At 44.8% G+C, this 16,343-nt stretch overlaps 1 long non-coding RNA gene across 2 annotated transcripts; it reads left to right on the plus strand.

Moving 5' to 3' along the window:
• The first annotated feature begins 3,269 nt into the window (after window positions 1-3,269).
• On the plus strand, window positions 3,270-16,065 carry LOC118526228 (uncharacterized). Of its 2 annotated transcripts, none has more exons than XR_013445360.1 (3): window positions 3,270-3,384; window positions 9,343-9,445; window positions 15,638-16,065. It is a non-coding gene; the product is annotated as an uncharacterized LOC118526228 (long non-coding RNA). The 2 variants fall into 2 exon arrangements; XR_013445361.1 differs by lacking the exon at window positions 3,270-3,384 and adding an exon at window positions 3,501-3,535.
• Window positions 16,066-16,343: the final 278 nt, after the last annotated feature.

Consider the following 16,343-nt stretch of genomic DNA (forward strand, 5'->3'; position numbering starts at 1 on the left):
AGGGAGGGAATGCAAATTGCTCAAGATGGCACAGGTGGTTGATGGGTGAGTTGGGATTTGAACCTGGACCTGTGCTAGATGACAGTGCTCTGAAGGCTCCACGAGGCTCTCACCCCAGGTGGTGGCTTGGGGCAGAGTGTGGGTGGGTGGAGTGTGGGTTACATTGTGTAGGGTTACAATGCATTCTCTCATGTACCTTTACCTACCCCCGTCAGTAAGTATGATGTTTTCTAATAAGGCATTGGCTATCAGTTGGCCCACATTCCCTCCAGAGAAGACCACCTTGATCAACCTCATCCTGCAAGACAGTAGCAATCTTTCCCTGAGAACTGCTCCTGTAGCCTAGTCACAGCACAGTCCACAGAGTGCTGGTTCTGCCCCAATATTCATTCTTCCCTTCTTAAATAGAAACAGAGGTTCTAGCTGTACACATGGCTGGTGAAATCCATACTTCCCAGCTTCCCTTGCAGCTTGGTATAGCCAAGTGACTACTTTCTGGTCAACTGGATATGAGAGGAAGTGAAGTGTGCAATATCTGGGTCACCTCTCTAAAGGGAAGAGCGTACCCTCTCTTACCCTTTCCTTCTGTTTAGACAAAATGGTGGCCGCCGGTAGTGGAAACCGAGAACTGAAGCCTGGACTCCTGGCACCTTTGAGGAGCTTGGATTTTTATGAGAAAGAAAAAGAAACTTTGAGCTATGTAAAACACTTTTGTTTTGGTCTCTATGTTGTATCACCTCAGTCTAACTAAGGCACTAAGGGATATTCAGGTTTTGGTAAATCACATCATTCATCTTACTTTCCTTATGAAAGTAAGGCCCTTCCATGCTCCTCTTATTAGTTGCTCTTCCTTCCCTCCAGGCCAGCCAAAGAGTACCTCTGCCCTTCGTTGTCCCCACAGAGAATGTCCTTCTTCTAGTTCTCCATATCACTCAGTTCCCAGAGCCCCACTCCCTCAGGACCTCTAGCTGAGGCTGAGCCCATATACCTAAGAGATGAGGCATAAGCTGGGATTCAGGCAGTCTGAAGATGATGAGGCTAATAGCAAGACAAGGGATAAGATAAAAACCAAACACCAGGTAAAGCAGTGAATCAAATATTTGTTTGTAGGGAGGAGTCAGGGAATAGGAAGAAATGGAGGTCAATACAAAATTGAGCTCAGAAGTCAGGCAGTTAAGTAAGAACAGAGAACAGAGACATTGGAAATTAAAATGAAGCAGTGGGTGAAAGTCAACTGTAGACTTGGGAGAGTTAAAATAGACACACCCGAACATAGGCAAGGAACCTTTGGAACTTAGGGGAAAGTGTCGCAGATAGGAAGTGTCTTAGAGCTTACCTGTTGGGCAGTCTGAGGCTGAGATCCACCTCGAGCCTGCCTTAAACGTCCGCAGGTCTTGACTAGCCTCCCGGCATTGTTCACTAGAGAGCTCAAGGCACGCATCGGCGTTTTTCCTCACGTAGACTCTATTGGAACATGGCAGATCCTGTGGACCGGCTCAGTCAGTCTTCATTCCCACCTCTAGTTGCTTCCTCCCCATTAGCATCAGGAGAGGCAAAGGCGTCCTTGATGGCTGGTTCCGGACAGCCTGAGTTCTGCGGAGCCGATGCTGCCCCATGCTACTGGGAAGGAGGACGTGCTGCCTGCAGTGAGCCCAGCTGTCCTTGCAAGCATGGTGGCCCAGGTATATTTCCCTTGGCATCGCTAGCAGTTTGCACTCTCTGGTCCCTGGTGTCTCTGGTGCCTAGCCACAGGCGATTGTACCACTGATTGCCACCCTCACAGCCCTGGAGTGGTTGATTACTTTGCCTGGCTGTTGCCTAGCATCCAGTCCTGCTTTACTTACTGGTCCTCTAAGAGATTCTGTAAGCTACCTAATAAATTTCTTCTTGTTTGAAATAGTAAGAGTGGCTATATTGTTTGTAGGTAAAATGTTCTGAGTGCCACATGCATCGTGTTTTACATTGTCTTTAAAGCTTTTGTAACTATTGCTAGATCTTGCCTCCCGCAGCTATGACATAAGAAACTTGTAGATAGAAAAAAACATTTGCTTCTTGTTTTGAATCACTTTTTGTCCCTTCCACGGCGCTGAGTACACAGTAGGAGCGCAAAAGTACTTGTTTTATTGAAATGTCCTTTTGGAGAAAGGAAATAGGAAGCAGATCATTGATCCCTCTGGAAGGTGTATAAAGTGATCAGCTTTAGTGTAGGAAGAAAATATTACAAAGTTTATATAAGTAGACACTCTGATTTTCATCTAAACATAATTTTTATGAAGTTTTACTGATGTTTAATATAGCTTGATAGATAGTACATATATACTGAGAAATAAATCCATGTGGGTCTGCATGATTAGAAAGTTATAAAGTATAGACGTGAGAAATTTTAAAAAATATCTGGAGGTCATTGGGCTTAGTGATGTCTCATGGTGATTTCCAGTGATTTTTTTTTTTTTTTTGAAGCAGTCAGAAATTTCTCATCAGAGTCAGATCAGCAGAGAGCACTGAAGAGTGCCATCTGGTGGTGGTTCCTTCAACCTGCAGCGTTGAGCCCGTTTTTCCTCCCACGGGGAGCCGGTAGGGTGGGTCTCTCCTTCAGGCTAAGGGTGCATTTCTGGGGAGACAAAACTAAGCTGCTGTGCAGCAGTGGCTGAAAGAGAGAGTGAAACCCATCTGGCCCAAAGGAAACAAAGGGGTGGAGGAGGCAGAGAGGCACAGGTGGGACAACAGGAGAGTGACACAGGTGGCAACAGAGGGAGACTGTATTAACAATCTGTGCTTAAAGGGCCAGTGCAACTAAGACGGGGAACCTATAGCAAAGGGGATCGTGCCCCCTGGGTTCTACAGTTCTACATCCCCGAAGGCCAGGACGGAGGGTGGCCTGTGCACTCTTCTCGCTCCCTGAAGCCGGGTGTCATCACAGAACAATGATACCTTGAGGCTAAACTTGCCCTCCCTGAGAAAGAAATCAAAACCTAAAACTTGGTCCCTAACCGGAGAGCGCAGAGCCTGAAATCCTCTTCTCTCTCAGATGAGTGACATGATTGTGCTTCTTGCTGCTTTCCCTCCTATTCATCCTTGACCAACTACTCCTCTGGGGGGGTTCTGGTGGTGACTGTTAGTACCGACACAGCATTTTTCTTGAGCTCAAGGTCACTCGCTGTAACGTCAGGAGGCTGCTCCTTGGGAGAATGGAACCGAACAGTGACAGTTATGCATGTGTCCTTAATCCGCCCGCTGCAGAGTGAAACAGCAAAGAAGACATTTTAATAGTCCGAGGATGAGGTGTCAGGACTGTCCCGTGTGGATCAGGTTGCGCTGAGGAACAGGGAGCTGATCGCTATCACTAGCCGTCTCCCCCTCCCCTTTAAAACCCAGAAGGATAAAGTAAGTCAAGAGGTGCAGGCTAAGAAAAGCAGGCAGGGAAGGGGAAGTGATGTTTGAGAGAGGGTGGTGGGGAATGGGGTGAGAGGAGGGAGGGAAGGGGAGAGGGACCACACAGCGGGAGTTCCGGTTCTCAGAGAATTTCATCAGAATAGTAAGTAGGGGTGGGGGGAGAGGGAAGGGCTGGAGGGAGGGCCCTGCAGAAACAGCCGCCTTCAGAACAAAGGGAGAACCAAGCTCTCGGAATCCTGAGGCTTCTGTGACAGCCCTGTGGGAGTTTGTAGGAGAGCAGAGGCAGCGGGTTGGCAGTTCGGTTTAAAAAAGGAGAAGGAAATAAAATAAAATAAAATAAAATAAAATAAAATAAAATAAAATAAAATAAAATAAAATAAAAATAAAAGAGGAGAAGGAGCTGGGGATGAGCAGAGGCTGGGTGTATCCTCCCCAGAGTGTCACAGGGAAGACTCCTCCTCCGGGACTTGCCCTCCGGGAGTGGCTGAAGGAGCTGGGGTAAATTTGCAACAGAGCCTGCTGCCTGCTGGGGGCCGGAGGGTCACTGGCTGTGCTTAGTGCGGGTGGGAGGCAGGATGCGGTCGAGGTGACCTGAAAGGTGCACTTGCTGAGCCTTACCATGGGCATCATCAGTGGGAGACAGCGGTGTGGTTTGGGGACTGCGTCACCTTTCATTAGGTTTATAACCCTGTGTGTGTCTCGTAACTTCTCTAGCCTCCTTTCTTTATCTGCAGCGTGGGGGTACTAGTCCTTGTTTAATTATTCACGCACTCCTGATCTATTTACTGCACCACAGCCAAACGCTTGGCACTCTGATCCTTGCCGGGACTGCAAAATGAATCCCCCCTGCCCTGTGTCCAGAGCTCACCCAGCACCCGGCACTTTAAATACATCAACTCCCTTCTACAGCCCTCAGAGGTCAATGGTCTCATTATCTCCATTTAACCAGCGGAGGAGCTGAGCACAGACTCCTTCTGTACTGCGCCAAGGGCACACACGGCACCTAGTAACCGGACGGTCTGAATTCGAACCCAGGCAGCCGGCACCAGAGTCCAAGCTCCCATCCTCCTCTCTGCTTCCAGGGAATCACGGGCTTGTCATTTTGTCTGGAAAATGGAGGTGCTTGACCACAGATTCTCTGAGATTGCTTCCATCCCCAAGGTTTACGGCGTCCACCGTGGGGTATCTTGGGTTTAGGAAGATCTGCCTGCAGCGCCGGGGTCCACGCTGTGTTTGGGCATGTCATGCAAAGGGGGAGCGGAGACATTCTCCCTAATTCCCTGTAACTCCCCGGTCTCTCAGCCCCTGTCCCCTTCTGTCGGTGGCCAGAAGTGGGTTGTTGTAGCTCTTCTGAGAGGGAGGGAGAGAACACTAGGATTTGCTGTGCTGAGAAGAAATCTAGCATACTCTTTTTTTTTTAATTTGCTCAATTTTATCTCATTTATTAAAACTGTGATTAAAGGGCTAACAAAACTCTAGGTACCCTGAAATCAATGACAATAGATGACCACTTGAGGCAAAAACAATAAAGTCCAGTCTGCTCAATGTTTCTTTTCCTTTTTTTTCAGAGCTAAACACATTTTAAAAAGAAGACGTTTTTCTTCTAACACCATGGGTCTCCTGGTCTCAGTGTATGCATCTCAGAGCGGCCAAGAATGAGGTCAGAGTTTAGGGTGGGTGATGAAGGAGTTTTCAGACAAAACAAAAAACAAGAATGTATGGCCTAAGTGGTGCTTTTTCCCCCTCACGATAGCATTTTGGAAGGAGGGAAAAGTTTGTGTGGTTGAAAACAAACAGCCAGCAGTGCCCCACCTCAAGAAGCGACTGTAGGTTTCACTATTTTAAGCATTAAGGAGAGACCATCAGGACTTCTGAGGGGAAGATGATGGTTGCCTTTCATGTGCATATCTACCTACACACATTTCCACATTTTTACTACAAATCCCCCCCCAGAGGGATGTGAGGGGAAGGCTCTATGACTGGGGAGTGGGCACCCTAATCAGGGAAACTAGTGACTTGGGGGGAAATCTTGGCCGGCTGTTAATGGCACTTTCACAAAATGGATTTTTCTTAGGCAAGGAGAGGCTGAATAGATCTGTGAGAGGTCCAGCAAGGGGAGCAGGGACCACGCAGTGTTAGAGGTCAGGGGGACCACAGCAAGGACACAACCGGAGCAAAGCCAGACAGACTCCCCTTGGGGAGAGCCCGGAGGACGGGGGCCAAGTTGGGAAGACAAGTGGCTCCCAACATTTGCACCCAAAAGTCAGAGAGCTTGCGTGTGAGGCCAGCAGAGAAATGGTTCCGCCACTCCGGGGAACGACAGTCTGCCCTGAGGGGATGGAAACCCAGAGGCGACCTGCTGGGTGACTCTTCACTCTTCACCCGCCTGGCAAGACCTCGACCAGCCTGACAGGGAGAAATGACCACGCGCTGCGTCTGCCACAGGCTGCTTAAGGCTCTGACCCCTGACCTGGGAGTGGGCTTGTGATCTCCATCCGCCCTCACCAGAATCCCTGCACCCCACAAGTGTAAATGCCGCTAGCAGGGTTAAAGCAGCTCAGGACAAGAGCTCAGTGATGGGATATGCTGGAGAACAAGTCGGGGCCTGGGGTAGTCTTCAATAAAGAAACTTCCCCTATTTTTGCCCTTGGAAATCCACAGAAGCAAAGAGCAAGACCCCTGTCTGGGAAACACCTTCAGTCTGACGGCCGGGGCTGTTCTGGGCTTGGGGTGAGGCTTGAAATCAAGTTGGAAGTAAAAGAAGGACAGGATGGAGAAAGCCTTTAAGTCAAACCCTACAGCTAAATTAACGCATGGATGCTTCTGGAAATGCTAACGATGTTCTGAGATCAAGCTGAGGAGACTCTGTGCCAGCATTTTGGATGGGGGAAGGGCAGGGAGGGATAGTCACACCAGAGGCTGTGCCTGAGAGGGGCTTGGGGGTGGGTGGTGGCAGAGTGGGGCAGGGAACATGGGGTGAGCGCTGCTTTGAGTCTTGGCTGCAGGCACCTCGTTTGCCTCACCCGGGACAGAACCTACACCTTGTGCCTGAACGGAACCTAAACGGGCCGCAGACAGTGCCTTTCTGAGGTGCTGTGCCGTTTGGAGATGAGCGTTGCCCTCCCTGCCCAGGCCTTGGTCCTAAACTTCCAGAAGATCTGTCTTCCAAAACACGCATGGGTGAAGTCCCAGGAGTCTGCGCACTCCCAGCAACACCCTCCTCCTCTCTGCCGCTCCGAGCGCAGCATGTGGTGGCATCGATGAAGTGGTGACCGTGACTCCGTTTCTCCCTCTCTCTGAGACTACACACACGCACACAGCCCCCCTCAGGCTCGAGTGCCTCACTGTCTCCTCAGTCACGCTCTTCATGACCCGGTCCTGACGACAGTGAGGAACTGCAGCTTCAGGAACTTGAAAAGCACGGAATTCAGTGACACATCCCAAAAGCCTGCCCCCCACAGAACCCTCAGCTCAAGGTGGACACCCAATTTACAAATCCCATGGGCCTCAGCCCGAGGTTGTGGGTTTTCTGTAAGGCCCTGTGTTTTGCGGGTGCCAAGGAGAGTGCGGGCGCTCTCTGCCTGGGCCTCAGGCCTCGGCCTCTCCAGTCTGACCAGACGGCTCCCTATCGGGGCTGTTCCGAGCACGCTCCTTCAATTTCCAGCCCACCAAATGCAGGAATAGGTAATTCCAGACAACCCCTATGTGAGCTCTTAGATCTCTTGTAGATCCTTTTGTTGATAATGATCATCGCTAACTTTTTGGAACACTTAATGCCTACGGGATCCTAGATGAATTTACCCTCACAATCGTATCGCCATCTTGCAAATGAGGAAACACAGGCACAGAGAAGTGTGCGGAGATCACACAGATGAGTCACGGAGCAGGGCAAGTCTGAACAGCCATATTCTAGAGCGCAGGCCCCAGCCTTGCCCTTTCCCGCCGTCCCGAGCCATAAACAGAGCCGGTGTCACCACATCAGACACGTGGCCTTCAACAGAGGGACCCAGCAGATCGTGTAATTAGGGCTTGGATTTCTTTGTGAGTCACTACTTTAGCTTGCAGCCACGCTTACCGCCGCAGGTTGTTCACTTTACAAGATCGGCTCCCTGCACAAGGTTTGCTACTATAGGAAAAGGCATTTTAAAGTATTTTTTATTCTTCAGTTTTCTCATATCCAAAATGTGGATAGCACATTATTCCCAATTTTTCCCCCATTGATAATAAGTTCTGTACAGAAAAATTTAATGAATCTTTGGGTTGTGGAAAGACCTCCTACTAAATAAAGACCCGAGGCTACTTTTTTCCCCATTCGTTGGAAAGTTGTATTCCTGAGGTTTGAAATTACACTGGTTTGGAAGCCAAAAAGAATCGGGATTGCATCTGGCTCTTGCTCTTAGCAGCTGTCTGACCTGGACAGACACTTAACATTTCTGGATTCCAGTTTCCTTATCTATAAAACGAAGGAATTTAACCAGATGAATTTCAAGCCCCCTGCTAGCTGGACTATTAGGTGTTGGTGGGTTGTGAGAACAAAGACATAAAAAAAAAAATAGCACAATGATCGGAAGGTGTCATTAATATCACTCATGTGATTCTGTACCACGTGCTCTACCTTTTAGATATGGACAAATTAAGCTCATTATTATCTAGACCCCTATGTGAAGCTGACTGGCTGGCCTGGGATCCTCAGCAAGTGGTCTCAGGGTAAAAGTGAAAGTCCCTGTCTCTAGTCTCTGAGCAGTTCATATGAACACAATGAAATTGGGACACATTTTCCAGTCCCTCAGACTGAAACACCGATGTGCACGTGGCCACGTGTGTTCTTCTATTGTATACAGTAGAAACCCACAGTAGATAATATAGGTGACACGTGGTACTTGAAAAGGAGTTTTGTCCTTTTTCTTAATTGAGTCCCTTGAAAAGCAGCAGAGCCCAGGGTCAGAAATGTGTGGCTGTTCATGATTAGCGTTTATAGAATGCTCACACGAGAAGTCAGGACCAGTTTCTCCCACAACCACTAATGAATAGAGTCAGGCCAGGGGTGAAGCGAGGAACGGGAGGACATTTGGGTCTGGGGCCTCCTGTAGACCACGTACTAAACAACTCTATTTTCCTGATTTCCATGTGATCAGCTTTTATAAAGATTATTTTTAGAAGTCAAGTTAGCTCAACTTTGGTGACTGGAAGCAGAGAATACATCTTTTTTTCCCCAGTGCAGGAATAGGACGCATTAAAATCAAACAATAACTTGTGGCTGGAAGTTGGGAAAATAAGTCAAGAAAATCAGCCAGGCATCCAGTGTAAATGGGTCCAGGAGAGGGAGGTATCACTGATGGTTTTCTTTTGCCAACAATAGAATCCAACTCTGGCTTGATTAAGCAGAGGATTCTCAGAATCCTGGCAAGGGTTTGAAAAACCAGGCTTTGAGTCTGTGCTGCTAGGAACTGGCCATGCCCAGCGTGGATTAATCCTCCTGCTTTCCCACTGTCAGATTCAAGTTCTCACGTGGGTGCACCCCATCTGCGGAGCCCAGGTAGGATGCCTCTACCCTAGTTGCAAGAGCAGCTGGGAAAGTGAGCACTGGGCTTCTACAAAGAAAGCTGTCTCTGCCTCCTAAGGGGTGGAGGTGGGTGATTCTTCAAACCAAATGTTTTAGTTAAGTTCTTGGTCATCTCAACTGATTCAGGAGTTTAATGAGAGACTAATTGTAAAGGTGTGGACAGCAAGAGGGGAAACCAACAAGTTCCCCAGGGCCAACAAAAGTGGGAGGCCATGACCACCCTCTGACCTGAAAAGATTGGGAGTATTAATGAAATGTGATGAGACTGGTAGCTGTAAGAGTTGTGGTCTCAAGCAGAGGAAGACAGCCACGATCAGCATGTGTCTCGGCACTGGGGAAGCTGGGAGCATAAATGCCCTGGTTCCTTTCTCTTCCCACTTTTTCAGTCTCCTGCTGGAGCCTCCCATTGACTGAGCACAGTCAGAAGCCAGTGGTCCAGGGAGCCCATGATGCAGTCCCTGGGGGTGAGGCTTTCAAGTACAAAGCAAGGTAAGGAAAGGTAGAGATTGGACATGGAGGGGCAAATGGAGACCATCTAACACTTGGGAAGGGTGATCAAAGGTGAAGACGGTCTAACCATCAAAAGAAAAAAGAAAAGAGAAGAAAAGGAAAGGAAAGGAAAAAGAAAAAGAAAGGAAAAGAAAGAGAAGAGAAAAGGAAAGAAAAGAATAGGAAAGGAGAGGAGAGGAAGGGAGAGGAAAAGAAAGAAAGAGAGAAGAGGAGAGGAGAGGCAAGGGGAAGGGAGGGGAGAGGAGAGGAGTGGAGAGAAAAAATGTATCCTACCCAGTCTCAGGAAAGGGACGCAAATAGAAGCACACACAGCGCTGCGGCCGCCGCATCCTCTTGGACGCTCCCACACCCGTTGTCTCTTCTGTTGGCACGTCTTCCCTTTCCTCTTCTTCTCTTATCCTAGGTTCACAAAAATTGTTTTAACAGTTTTGCCTGTTCTTCTCTTAGTAATTTTTTCCCTCTTCTACATTTTCCCTGTGTCCCTTCCCCCACTCACTCAAATTGTCTTCTCCATTTCAATTTTATTAAAAGGAAAAGTGCCCTGGAACGGGAGTCATGTGTCCCACGTTCTCGTCCTGGCCCAGCCTCCCTATGCTACTCATTATGTTATGGGAAGGGGCTAATGGCCTCTCCGCTCGATGCTCTGGACTACTGTTTCTTCTTTTGTCTAGCAAGGGGCTTTATTGCATTTCTTTTTTCAGTCATTCAGGAAATTTCCTGAGGACCCACTCCGTGCCTCCCAAGGTGCTTCATGTACAAAGTACAACAGTACAAAGTAAAGTGAGGACACAATGACCCAGCCTTCAAGAATCTTTCAGCTTACTGAGGAAGATGGATACTGTGACATGATTAAATCTGTAAGCGTGCTTAGCAGTGATAGGTACTGCTGAGAAGTCAGGGTGCTGTGACAGCACACGATAGGGGGAAACAGACCTTGTGTGTGTATATGTTGGGGGAAACCAAGAAAGACTTCCTGGAGGAAGCGTGTGAGCCCCATGGGGGTAGGGATCTTGGTGTGCTTTGTTTCCTGCTCTATCCCCAGGGCCTAGGAGACTTCCTGGCACATAGTAGGCACCAAATGAATACTATGGAAGGAACAAGTGGATGCAGTGAAGTGTAGGCTGAGACCTGAGGGATGGATAATGAGCTGTTTAGCAAAACAGCAAGGAGAACAGTAGGAAAGGAACAGGCAGCACAATGAAAGTCCTGAGGCAAGAGAGACAAGGCTGGAGTGGGACAGGGAGAGGACAGTGTGGCCCGGGACGATGCCAGGGAAGAGGCAGGTGTTAGGCTATATTGAGAATTTGGTGGTATTCTTAGAGAATGGGGAGCCATTGAAGGATTTAAGGCAGAGAGAGACAGAATATAGTAGAGTTGGTTTGGGTAATCATTAAAACATAGTCCCTGTCCTCTGTAAGCTAACAAGGATTTATGGAGGTCTACAGCTGGCATGATGCTGGCACCAGTAACCTGAGTGCCATGATAGGAATCACAAGTTACAATCGGCAAGAAGATACCCCAACATGGTGGCAACGGCTCCAGGGCAGGAGGTGGACATAGGAAGGGAAAAGGAAGGGATTCCTTCTTTTTTAACAGGCAACATTTGCAGAGATCTTAGGAAAAGGGAAATTTCAACAGGGGAAAAGGAGAGCCTTTCAAGGGGCGCCTGGGTGGCCTTCGGATCCCATGATCCCAGAGTCCTGGGATGAAGCCCCGCGTCGGGCTCCTTGCTCAGCGGGGAGTCTGCTTCTCCCTTTGCCTGCCGCTCCCTCTGCTTGTGCTCTCTCTCTCTCTCTCTCTGTCAAATAAATAAATAAATAAATCTTAACAAAAGAAAAAGGAGAGCCTTCCAGATGAAAGCAGGAACAAAGGCCTGGATAAAGGACAATAGCGAGACACACTTGGAGAAGGAGGAATCCACAGTCGTGGAGGGCTGGGACAAAGGGGAGAACATTAAGGGAGTGAGGCTCCAAATGGCATTTTTTTTCCTTTTCCGAGTTTATTGAGGAATAATTGACAAATATGATTGTATATATTTACAGCATACAAACCCAATGATTTGATAGACACATACATTGTAGAATGATTGCCAAGATCAAAATAATAAACACACCTGTCACCCCACATAGTTAACTGTGTGTGTGAGGGGGGAGGGTGGTAGAAACACTTAAGATCTATCCTCAGCAGCTTTCAAGAATATAATACTGTCTGTGCTGTTAACTATAGTCACCGCTGTGCTGTACATGAGACCCTCAGAACTCACTCATCTTGTAACTGGAAGTTTGTCCCTTTGACCCACATCTTCCCATTTCCCCACCTCCTAGCCCCTGGCAACCGCCATTCTATTCTCTGTTTCTATGAGTTTGACTTTCAATTTTTAAAAAATTCTATGTGTAAATGATACCAAACAGTATTTGTCTTTCTCTGTCTGGCTTATTTCACTTAGCATGATGCCCTTCTTTTTTTTATGACTGAATAATATTTCATTGTGTATCTCCATTCATCGGTCTAAGGGCATTTTGGTTATTTCTATATCTTGGCTACTGGGAATAATGCTGCAATGAACACAGGAAGGGAGATACCTCTTAGAGATACCGATTTCATTTCCTTTGGATACATTGCCAGGAGTGAGATGGCCGGACCATATAATTGTCCTATTTTTAATTTTTTGAGAAACCGCCATACTGTTTTCCGTGGTAGCTATGCCAATTTACATTCCCGCTAACAGTGCACATCCTGGACAACTTTTGATATCCTTTGTCTTTCTGATAATAACAATCCTAACAGGAGTGAGGTGATACCTCCTTGTGGTTTTGATTTGTATTTTCTGATTATTAGTGATGTTGAACACACATTTTCATGTACCTACTGGCCATTTGTATGTCTTCTTTCGTAAAATTTCTCCTTGGGTCCTCTGCTGAATTTTTAATTGGATTATTTGCTGTTTTGCTATTGAGTTGTATGAGTTCTTTATATGTTTTGGATATTAACCCCTTATCAGATACATGGTTTGAAAATATTTTCTCTCATTCTGAAAAGGTTGCCTTTTCAATTTTTTGGCGATTTCTTTTGCTGTGCAGACGTTTTTTGTTGTTGTTTTTAGTTTGATGTAATGCCACTTGTTTATTTTAGCTTTTGTTGCCTGTGTTTTTGGTGTCTTATCCAAAAACATCATTGCCCAGACCAAAGTCAATAAGCCTTTTCCCTATGTTTGCTTCTAGAAGTTTAATGGTTTTGCTCTTACATTTAAGTCTTTAATCCATTTTGAGTTAATTTTTGTGAGTGATGTAAAATAGGAATCCACTTTCATTATTTTTCCTTCTGGATATCCAGTTTTCTCAATACTATTTACTGAAGTGACTATCCTTTCCCTATTGTGTGTTTTTGGCATCCTTGCCAAAGATTGGTTGACTGTATATGCATGGGTTCATTTCCGGGTTCTGTGTTCTATTCTGCTGGTGTATGTGCTTGTTTTTATGCTATTACTTTACTGTTTTGATTAATGTAGCTTTGTAATATACTTTGAAATCAGGAAATGTGATGCCTCCAGCTTTTTTTGTGCTTTTTAAGAGTGCTTTGACTATCCAGGGTCTTTTGTGGCTCCACACAAATTTTAGGATTGTTTTTCTATTTCTGTGAAAAATGACATTGAAGTTTTATTTATTTATTTTTTTTTAGTTTCAAGTTTTTATTTAAATTCTAGCTAACTAACATACAGTGTACTATTATTTTCAGGTGTACAATTTTGGTAGGATGGCCTGAGAATGTAGATCACCTTGGGTAGTATGGGCATTTTAACAATACTAATTATTCCATTCTCTAACACAGATGTCTTCCCATTTAGTTGTGTCTTCTTCAACTCTTTAATCAACATCTTATAATTTTCAGTGTACAGATCTTTTACCTCCTTGGTTAAATTTATTCCTAAGTATTTTATTGTCTTTGATGCTATTATAAATGAGACTGCTTTCTTAATTGCTCTTTTGGATAATTCACTGTTAACGTATAGATAGAAACACAACTGTGTTTTATATGTTAATTTTGTATCCTGCAATTTTACTGAATTCATGTATTCTAACAGTTTTTAGGTAGAGTCTTTAGGGTTATATATATATATATATAAGTTCATGTTACCTGTAAATAGAAATACTTTTACTCATTCCCTTCCAATTTGGATGCCTTTTATTTGTTTTTATTGTCTAATTTCTGTGGCTAGGACTTCCAGTACTATGCTGAGTAGATGTGGACAGAGTGGGCCTCCTTGTCTTATTCCTGATTTTAAAGGAAAGGCTATTAACTTTTCACCATCAAGTATGATATTAGCTGCAAGCTTTTTACATAGGACCTTTCTATGTTGAGGTATACTCCTTCTATACCTCATTTGTTAAGAGTTTTTATTATAAAAGGATAGTGAATTTTGTCAAATGTTGTTTATGCATCTATTAAAATGATTTTATGATTTTTATCCTTCATTCTATTAATGTGGTATCATTTAGTGATTTGCACATGTTAAATCATCCTTGTATCCTAGGGCTAAATATCACTTGATCAGGGAGTATGATCCTTTTAATGTGCTTTTGAATTCAGTTTGTTAGTATTTTTTTTTCTTTTTTGGAAAGATACTCCTTTGGGGTGCCTGGATGGCTCTGTGGGTTAAGCGTCTGGCTCTTGGTTTTGGCTCAGGTCATGATCTTGTGGTCGTGGGATCCAGCCCCCTGTAGGTGTCTGTGCTTGGCGCATACTTAAGAGTCTCTCTCTTCTTCTCCCTCTGCCCCTCCCCCATCTCTCTCTCAAATAAATAAATAAATCTTTAAAAAAATAAAGATACTCTTTTTTTTTTTTTTTTAAAGATAGGCTCCACGCCAATGCGGGGCTTGAACTCACAACCCTGAGATCAAGAGTCAGTCACTTAACTGACTGAGCCACCGAGGCACCCTGGTTTGTTAGTATTTTGTTGAGGAATTTTGCATGTATGTTCATTAGGGATGTTGGCCTGTAATTTTCTTTTCTTGTAGTGTCCTTGTGTGGGTGCAGTATCAGGGTAATGCTTATCTCATTAAACTGAGTTTGCAAGTGTTCCTTTCTCTTCAGTTTTTCTGAGAAGAGTTTGGAAAGTATTGGTATTAATTCTTCTTTAAATATTTAGTAGAATTCACCAGTGAAGCCATCTGGTCCTCGGATTTTATTTGTTGGGAGATTTTTGATTACATATTCAACCTCCTTGCTCATTATTGGTCTGTTTAGATTTTTTTTTTTTAAGAGAGAGAGAGAGCATGCGAGAATGGGGCAGGGGCAGAGGGAGAAGGAGACAGAGAATCTTAAGCAGACTTTATGCTCAGCATGGAGCCCAATGTGGGGCTCGATCTCATGACCCTGAGGTTCATGACCTGAGGTGAAATTAAGAGTCAGATGCTTAACCAACTGAGCCACCCAGGCACCTGTAGATTTTTCATTTTCTATTGGTTTGTTCAGTCTTGTACTTCATGATTCAGTCTTGATATGTTGTATGTTTTTTTCAGGAATTTATCCATTTTTGGGGCGCCTGGGTGGCTCAGTCGTTAGGCATCTGCCTTCGGCTCAGGTCATGATCCTATGGTCCTGGGATCGAGCCCCGCATCAGGCTCCCTGCTCTGTGGGGAGCCTGCTTCTCCCTCTCCCACTCCCCCTGCTTGTGTTCCCTCTCTCGCTGCGTCTCTCTCTGTCAAATAAATAAAATCTTTAGAAAAAAAAAAAAAAGGAATTTATCCATTTTTTTCTAAGTTGTCAAATTTGTTGGTATATAACTGTTCACAGTGGTCTCTTATGATCTTTTCTGTTTCTATAGTATTAGTATCTTTCATGTAGTACATCTTGTCTTTCATTTAAAGTTTTATTTATTTGAGTCTCTCTTTTCTTCTTAATCTAGATAAAGGTTTGTCAATTTTATTAATCTTTTCAAAAACCCAAGTCAATTTCATTGACATTTGTTATTGTTTTTCTCGTCTCTATTTAATTTATTTCTGCTCTGATCTTTGCTATTTCTTTCCGCTAACTTTAGTTTGTTCTTCTTTTCCTAGTTTGTTAAGGTTGTTCAGGTTTATTTGAGAAGAATGGGACAAGCATGTCTTTGGGGGTCATTATTCTGCCTACCATGTCGTACTTTCCCTTTTGACACTTTGCGGTCTCCTGCAGTTGCTTTCCAATGGACAAATTCAACCAGCAGCAGAGGACAAGGAAGCCTGAGGATGCAATTCATGGAAGTCACCATTTGGGGCATATGGAGTCATGAAGAAGGACAGAGAATGGAATCAGGGTGGGGCTTTGGAGACTAAATACTTAAAAGAGCTGTTGTGTAATGAAATGTATAATGGTATATAGTGATGTGTGATATCATTTATACAAATTGGAAAACCTATAGAATGCTTAGAGCAATGTTACATGTTGTCAATGGCTAAGATGGTTATAACATTTTTAAGATAATCTTTTTATGGTAGAATAAATTTAGATTTACAGAAAAATTATGAGAACAGTAGAGATAATTCCCATATACCTATACCCAGTTTCCCCTATTATTAACATCTTACATAATATGGTACATTTTTCACAAATAATGAATAGATATTGAGGCACTATTAACTAAAGTCCACAGTATTGAGATTTCTTTCTTATTCCCTAATTTCCTTTCTTCTGCTTCAGGCTCCATCTAGGATATCCTATTACATTTAGTCTTCATGTGTCCTTAGGTTCCTCTTTGCTACGATAGTATGTCAGACTTACCTTGTTCTTGATCAATAAGAATATTTTAAAAGTGCAAGGAAATCACAAATACCAGATCCAGGGCCTTGGTTACCTCTAGGGAGGTTTTGAGGGCCAGGGAGTCAGGGGAGGAACACGCAGG

The sequence above is a fragment of the Halichoerus grypus genome, chromosome 2 (genome assembly GCF_964656455.1).
Source record: "Halichoerus grypus chromosome 2, mHalGry1.hap1.1, whole genome shotgun sequence".
In the NCBI taxonomy this organism is placed as follows: domain Eukaryota; kingdom Metazoa; phylum Chordata; class Mammalia; order Carnivora; family Phocidae; genus Halichoerus; species Halichoerus grypus.